Source organism: Pteropus alecto, unplaced genomic scaffold (genome assembly GCF_000325575.1).
Source record: "Pteropus alecto unplaced genomic scaffold, ASM32557v1 scaffold72, whole genome shotgun sequence".
Classification (NCBI taxonomy): Eukaryota; Metazoa; Chordata; class Mammalia; order Chiroptera; family Pteropodidae; genus Pteropus; species Pteropus alecto.
In genome coordinates, this window is record NW_006436811.1 from 11,851,346 (window position 1) to 11,859,114 (window position 7,769).

General features: G+C 34.6%; 1 protein-coding gene and 1 pseudogene across 1 annotated transcript in view; both read left to right on the forward strand.

The window, feature by feature from the left end:
* The window catches only part of NDFIP2 (Nedd4 family interacting protein 2), a 60,739-nt gene that overhangs the window by 22,199 nt on the left and 30,771 nt on the right, over positions 1-7,769 (forward strand). The window lies entirely within an intron of this gene.
* LOC112481461 lies at positions 7,345-7,463 on the forward strand (annotated as a pseudogene).

Sequence of the window (7,769 nt, forward strand, 5' to 3'; positions counted from 1 at the left end):
TAGTTTCTGATTTTTATGTTGCATATATTTTATATTTTCAGGGGTATATAATGTTTGCTCTCTGTTTACCAGCATTTAGTCTTTAGCTCTATATTTAGCATTAGTTCTATATTTAAAAAGATACAGTGCTAAGCACCATATGTTTTCCCATTGCTTTTCTCTTTATTTGCTTTTTATTTGATCAATTTTATAATTGCTTGGTTTTCATCATAGAGTAGTTTTTTCCAACGATGCATGGGTGCTATACACTTTATACATGGAAGACAATTTGCCTAGCTAAACTTTGGTTTTTTAATAAACATTAAAACTATGAAACATTTCAGGCATAAAGAAAAGTACAGAAAATAATTTAAAAGATAGTTATATTCATCATGGAGATAATAGATGTTAATATTTGCCATATTCGTTTTAGATCTTGAAAAATTTTTTTAAAGAAAGATAAACTAAAGTCTACATTCGTGCCTTGCCCCTCTCTCTTCCCATTACACTGTCTGAAGTTGGTGTATATATCTGTGAATGCTTTTATTACATATGTGTGTCCGTATAAAGTAGATATTTAGTTTTAAATTATGTGAAATTGTATTTGTTATAGTATTTTGCTGGTTTACTTTTTCAGCTTGCTATATTCACTTAGCATGTTTTCAGGATTTATCTATGGTGGTTCATATCTAATTCATCAATTTAAATTTTTTGTGTGTGTGTGCTGTATGAATCATGGAATAATATTTATTTTCTACTGGCCAGATGGTTGTTTTCAGTGTCTCAGAATTACAAACAGTACTGTCGTGAGCATTCTTGTCCATGTCTCTTTATGTGCAAGTGTGAAAGTTTCTAGAGTTGACATCTAGAAGTAGAATTACTGAGTACTACCCATGTTTGGCCTTACTAGGAATTGCCAAATTGCTCTTCCGGGTGTTTAAATGAATTTCTATTCTTAGTAGCAACAGTTCTATTTCTATTTCTTTCTAACGCACAATTTTTATTTCTTTAATTATTAGAACTATTTTTCTATTAATTTATGTTCCTCCTGTGTACTGCCGATTAATTTTCTTTGTCCAATAATATTTGTTTTTCCTGGAGTTTTTATTTTTACTAACCTGTATCAATAGATCACCCTTTTTGTGCCTCTTTTTAGTTTTTGTACTATATTCTTCAATAGTAAACTTTTTTTTTTGATGAATAAAAGTCCTCTGGATACTTTTTACTGTTCTGTGCTCTGTCACTGATACCTCTTTCATCACTGTGTAAAGAGTCTCTGTCTCTAATCTAGTGACCTTCGCCTTGTCAACTCTGATTTTGTGTGGGAGAGGATAGCTCCTTGTCATTTTTGTGACTAATGTTGGCAGTCTTGTCTAGCTGTGATAAGAATGACCGTCTTTAGAGTAGTTATTCTAAAGACTTGGATGACGTGGGGTTGGCATTTATATTCTTGTTTAGAATGTGTAATTCAGTGATCTATGGTTTTTGGAAAACAGTTTAATTAGCTAAACTTCTGGAAACATATATTTGCTTATTGAGTGATGGTGACTGCCCCCAAAAGTTGAATGATTAAATATTTCAAGTTCCTACTATGTGTAAAACACCTGGGAATCATGGAAATATATGATCCTGAGATGTTCAGTGCACCCATTACTTGACTAAGCTCTCTCCTGCCTTTTGGTAAAAGAAAAACTGGGTGGGTTGGGGGACTGTGCATTTAATGTGGAGCTTACTCTATGCCCTTAACTCTGTGAATAAAGCATATTTTCTAAATTTCAGAAGCTTATCTGATTGGGAAAGTAGAAACATCCCTAAATCCAGTTAGAGGTTGCCAAGGTCCCTAAGCCTCCAGGGCCTCATGAAGCACAGCATAAACTTGCAACTGGTAGTTTTGTGGAAGGAAATGGTTGTAATTAGAATTTACTAGCTCTTGTTTTCCATTTTTGTGCCCGAATAGTTTTGCTTTTAAAGCCTCTTGAATGTTCACATTATGATTGCTGAAAGGGGACATATTTTAAGCCTGATGATATCTATTTTGATATTTTTGCTATCTTTAATGTCTGAGAACTCTGTTATTTATTATGAATTATACTTCTAAGCCACTTTTGCTTTTTCAACTTTAGCAGCTACTATGTTTTCTGACTTGTTTTGGTGCATGCAAATCAGAAACTTTCTGAAGAATCCGTCAAAGCATTTTTATGTAATTTGATTAAGGCAAGAGAAAGGAATAAAACCTTTCATTACAAATTGCCATTACCATTATGCTCATCAGTGCCTAAGTTCGGTAGGATACCAGTGTGTTAGTTTGTAAAAACCAGAGCATTGGGCTATTTTGAAATTCAGGATTTGAATAGTTTATAAATTAAAACATTATCATTTATAATTTCTTCTGGCTTTTATAAATGCACAAGAGCATCTTCTCTAGTGAGGTTACTAAATTATGGCCCCCAAGCCAGTTAAGGAAATCTTAAATACTAAAATTGCTCTGTATCATTATTTCTAATAAAGCATAATTTGATGGAAGGCAGGTTTGTCTTGGAATTATTCATCTGTGTTGATTTACACAAATACTAAAAGTGTGTGGTGTTTCCTCAGCTGTGTTGAGGAAGGTGGAGAGGGTCTCATTTCTCTCCTAACTTTATCTGTTTCCTTTCTAGTCATCAGTTCTCCCGCTGACGATCGCAGCAGTTATGGAAGTCCTTGGAGTGGATCATCTTAGCGTGTTTTATTGCTCACCTTTGACTCAGGCATCTTGCCCAGGAGGAGGGCCATGCTGGTTGGGAACCAGTTGCTGTGCCAAAGAAGAGCATTATCCAGATTGACCTAGTCAGGGACTAGTCATGGAGTAGAGTGGGTTCAGTCCCACCCAAATTGCTCTTGTTGGGGAGGATAAAGTTTGCCCTCTGTAGTCTCAAGGTTCTTTTGGCTGGTCTAATAATCAAATAAACATGAGCTAGAGTAATATGAGAAAATAACCAAATTTAATTATGTATACATGTATGGGAACCCTGCATACTTGAGAAGTTTAGAGACAAAGTGTATAAGACATTCTAAGCTAGGAATGAGGTGAGGTATTACACCTTGGGGCTTTAGAAGGTAATTGCAGAGAGAATACATACTCAGTAATTATTAGTTTGCTCTGCCATATAGATAGGTTAAAAAGTCATTTCTGGTGATAATTCTTATTGTGGGCCAGGCTCCTAATTTAAATTCTTCTAGATAGGGAGCAGGTAGGAGCTTTTTTTTTTTTTTTCTTTAAGTCTGCACGGCCTTGGTTGTCTTTAGCTCAGAATAATCTGCATACCACCAAGGCACATCTTGGAGTGCCTTCTTCTGAACCCCTGCACTGTGACTCTGTAGTGAAAGAGGGGTGAAAAGGATTTTAGGGAAATAATCACATGTCTACCACAGATAACCTAATTTCTTAAGACCACAGTATGGTCACTAGTAAATATATTTGGCAAGGCTGCTTGCATTGTAGAGAGAGAGAAACCCAAGTTAGTGGCCAGACTTTGAAAAATGCAGTATTTAAAAAGTAAACTTAAAATGTATTATATGTAACATGTATTTTGGTATAAAAGCACAAAGATGAGGCTGAACAATTTCCTATGATGAAATATATAGACATTTATAGGCATACATTATGTTCTTCTCATGCTAAGTTGATGTGAGCTAGACTGATAGGTTATAAGGAGACCTTGAGAAGGTAAGTGGAAGCCAGCAGGGGGAGCAGCGCGCTGAAGGCAGACAACCTTAAATGAAAGAAAGTTTGAAAAGGTGCCAACCCAGCACACTCAGATATTTTTCTAGTCTGTCTTTTTTCTTTTCTTTCTTTTTTTCTTTTGAGGGCTATGAGATCGAACAAGCTGTTAATAATCTTTATTAAAATCATATTGTCCTATTGATAAAGACAATATCAAAGGACAGGTCTTCCTTGGGTAAAATCTGAGTAAACTAAATAGAATTTTGAAAAGAGTATCTTTCTGTTGATATTTTATAAAAATTTAAGAATCAGGTCAAGTATTTGTCTTGTAATTAAAGGACAGTGAATGCAACTAATGAGTGTGCCATATAGAGAGCAGTTTGTATTCAAAGATGGAATTTTAGGCTCTGGCATATTTAATTGCAGTTTTAGCATATAAAAAGGAATTTAACCAGAGGTTGAAAATACAAATTTATATAAGATCTTTAATCCATCTGTTTGGCGTATTTGTTCCTTGGAGGTCTCTGGAATGTGAAAATGCTCTTTCTCCTTTCCTTTCACTTACTTAGGTAATAACTGGCTGTTACAGACTTAAAATACTTAAGTTAACAAGGTTATTTTCTCTCAAGGCTTTACATTTTATACTACTATGACGGTGACCTATATTGCATTTTCTTTTAATTTTAACCAAGACTTTGGAGCTTTTATTTTCAGTGTTCAAAAAGATATATACAACCTTGGCTTTTGTAGAGCTCTTACTTTAGCTGGGAAAAGAGATTGTAAATGATTACATAAATAATTGCTATTGTGATACCTGCTCTGAAGAACAGGGTACTTTAAGATTATGTCAGAGAATCCAAATCTACCTTTAGGAGATAAGAAAGGCTTTCCTGAGAACTTGATTTTAAGCCTAAGATCTGAACAAGTTGTTTAGCTTGAAGTTAGCTAGGCAGTGCAATAGGGGAGACAAAGAATTGAACATACACAGCCCAGAGTCCGTTTTGTATGTGATTATGTTTAATTTTCTTTTAAGAAATGAATTGTACACTTGAAACTTATTTGATTTTATTAACCAATGTCACCCCAATGATTTTAATTAAAAAAATGAATTAATGAATAGATATACTGGTCTGAAGCTTAGAAAAAGTCTAGTTTGGCAGTATAAACTTTGTCTTCTATTCTTTAATCACTTTATTTCCACATTAATTATCCCTTTCTTTATTTACCTTAAAAAAACAGATGCAGTTTCCGATTTGCTTTCTTTATACTTTTTGTGTTACAATTCTAGATTGTGTCATTTTTCAAGAGAAATTGCATATGCATTAACCTATAGGAACTATTATTATGATATTACATAATATTTCATATGAAAAAAGCTTATATAGTGTCTGCCTTAACGTTGTTGCTTCTGAGACATGCAAAACCAGAAATTAGAGGTTTCATTAAAAATTTCAAGTGAATTTATGTTTAGTGTGAAAAATTCAAATAGTAGAGAATGATGGAATATCTTCCCCCCTCCTGCAGGTCTTTGCTGTTTCTTGTGTATCCTTCCAGAAATTTTAATTAGCCATATTTATTACACAAATAATATCTCTTATTATTTTAAAGATTCAGTTATACCGTATTTATTCTCTACCTTTCTTTCACTTATCGTGAATAGACGATAGCAGCTTAAAAACGAAACAGAAACTCTTATTTAAAAGAAAAGTTAGTTGTGTCTTGATAAATATCTGATGACACTTGGTTTTAAACAGCTTTTTGCATACCTGTTCAGTTGATGGAGCATCTGGAGCTCATGGTGCTCTTTGTGGAACACCATGAAATGATGATATTCTCTTGTACTAACAAAAGATTTTTACTAGCAGAAATATGCTTGTATTATGAAATGTAGCAACATGACTAAACTTTTGTACTTTCAAAAGAAGAATCTGAAAATTAGGCATGATTTGCTAGCTTGCAGTTTTTTTTTTAAATTAATATTAATTTGTCACATATATATTCTTTCCTAATTGTTTATATTTTTTCTTTGTTATATGCTAGCTCTCATTAGCGGAAGTGTCCAGAGGCAGCAAAGTTTTAGTGGAAAAAATATTTGGGAAAAAATCCTAAAATTAAGAAATTCTGTAATGGTATATGTGTGTGTGCATGAGGAAGACAGCTATGATTCACTTATTTGATAGAAAGTCTAGGTCCATTTGCCAAGCATCAGTGTTTCGTGGAAACCTATCTTCTGAGCTGTTGGTTTTGAATGCTTGGGCTGTCAGCAGCGATTCCTTAGCACCTGCTATTACTTTATCTTATCCCTTGGAGCATAGATAAGGTCGCTCACTTTCTTCTTGGGTTACTAAAATGAATAGCTTAACTCTACCAGTTGATTTTATTGCAACCCTAATCTCTTTTCTTTTCTAAATCAGATGTTTTAAATAGAGCAGTATTGAATGATAGAGACTACCATAGGCTTTTACTAGAGTTTTGTTATCTTGTTGTTAAAAGGAACCATTGTCATCTATTCTAATATCATACTAAGAATCCTACTATATGTAGGTTGACATACAATTTTTTTTGAGACTGAAAGGGGTGGAGGAAATGTTAAATTGAGTGGGGACCTGGAACAATATGCATAAAGTGGACTGTCTGGGGAAAAACAGGTGTATGGTCATCCTAGTTATACAGTAGCCTTGCCAGATAATCATCCAAACTGCCTGAAAATATTTGTTGCCCCAGAGAAAAACTGGTGCTCTAATAATTAAAAAATTCTAATTAAAAAAATTTAAAAGTTCTTTTATTGAGCTAATATTGATCTCCTTGCAGCTACTAACTTTTCTTCCCAGTTTTGCCCTCTGGTACTAAATATAGTCAGAATATGGTAGTGTAGAAAATATATCAGCTTTTCAGATGCTTTTTTTTAAAACAACTTTTAAAAATCTTAGTTATCTCCCTGAAGTTCCGACAATGCCTAAATTGAAACAAAAAAAGAAGAGAAAAGGAACAAGAAGAAAAATGAAAAAAAGGCGATAGTACTGGCTAATCCACCAAGCTCTGGTATAGGGCAGTTCTCGCTGAACAACACTTTATGGCGTATGCATACATTCTCATCTTGATATGTTTAGAAAGCATCGAGTGAAGTTCCCTACCTTCTCAAAAGCAAAGCTTCTGGTTATTACATTAATATTTTATCACCTTAAGATAGAGTGAAGGACTACAGTATAGGAGTCATACCAATTAAAGTAAAAGAAATAATAGTTTATACTTGGGAAGGCTGGACTTCCAGCTAGTTAACTATAATGCTTACAGTTTTCTTATCATTGAAAACATTCACTATATATCTATCTATAAAGAGTGGCTACAGATATATTTAAGACAGCCCTCTTGGACGTGGTTTCATAGTATAGTGGTTAGCAGGTCTGCTTTACACTCAGGAGATCCTGGGTTTTCACCCCAATGGAGCCACGGTCCATGGTTTATGGCCATGCCACCTTGAGCAAGCCAATGTCTGATCTCAGAAACTAAGCAGGGTCGGGCCTGGTTAGTACTTGGATGGGAGACCACCTAGGAAGACCAGGTGCAGTGGGCATAAAACAACAACAACAACAACAACGACAACAACAACAAAACCCTCTTGTCAACTTTTTTCCCTTCAGGCTAAAAAACTGTGGTTCTGTGTCTGTGGCCATGATATCCTGAACAAGCCCGATCCTGTCTGATCTCAGAAGCTAAGCAGGGTCGGGCCTAGTTAGTACTTGGATGGGAGACCACCTAGGAAGACCAGGTGCTGTAGGCGTAAAATATAAAAAAAAATAAGGGATTGTAAGTTGACAAAGTCCTTGCAATCTGTGAGGTCAACCAAGGATTACCTCACCTAAAAAATTTAAAAAAATTGTGGTTCTGTATGCAACTTTTCATCACCCTGGACACTATATTAAAGACATTTTTTATATGTTTTTGCCCACATTTTTTTTGAAGAGGCTCGTAAATAGGACAAGGTGGGAGGATGACTTTTGAGGTGATGTATAAATGGGTAGGACACAGAGCCTGGTTCATTACTGTATATATATGTAGATCCCACTCCATTCCCTCTCCCTCCTTT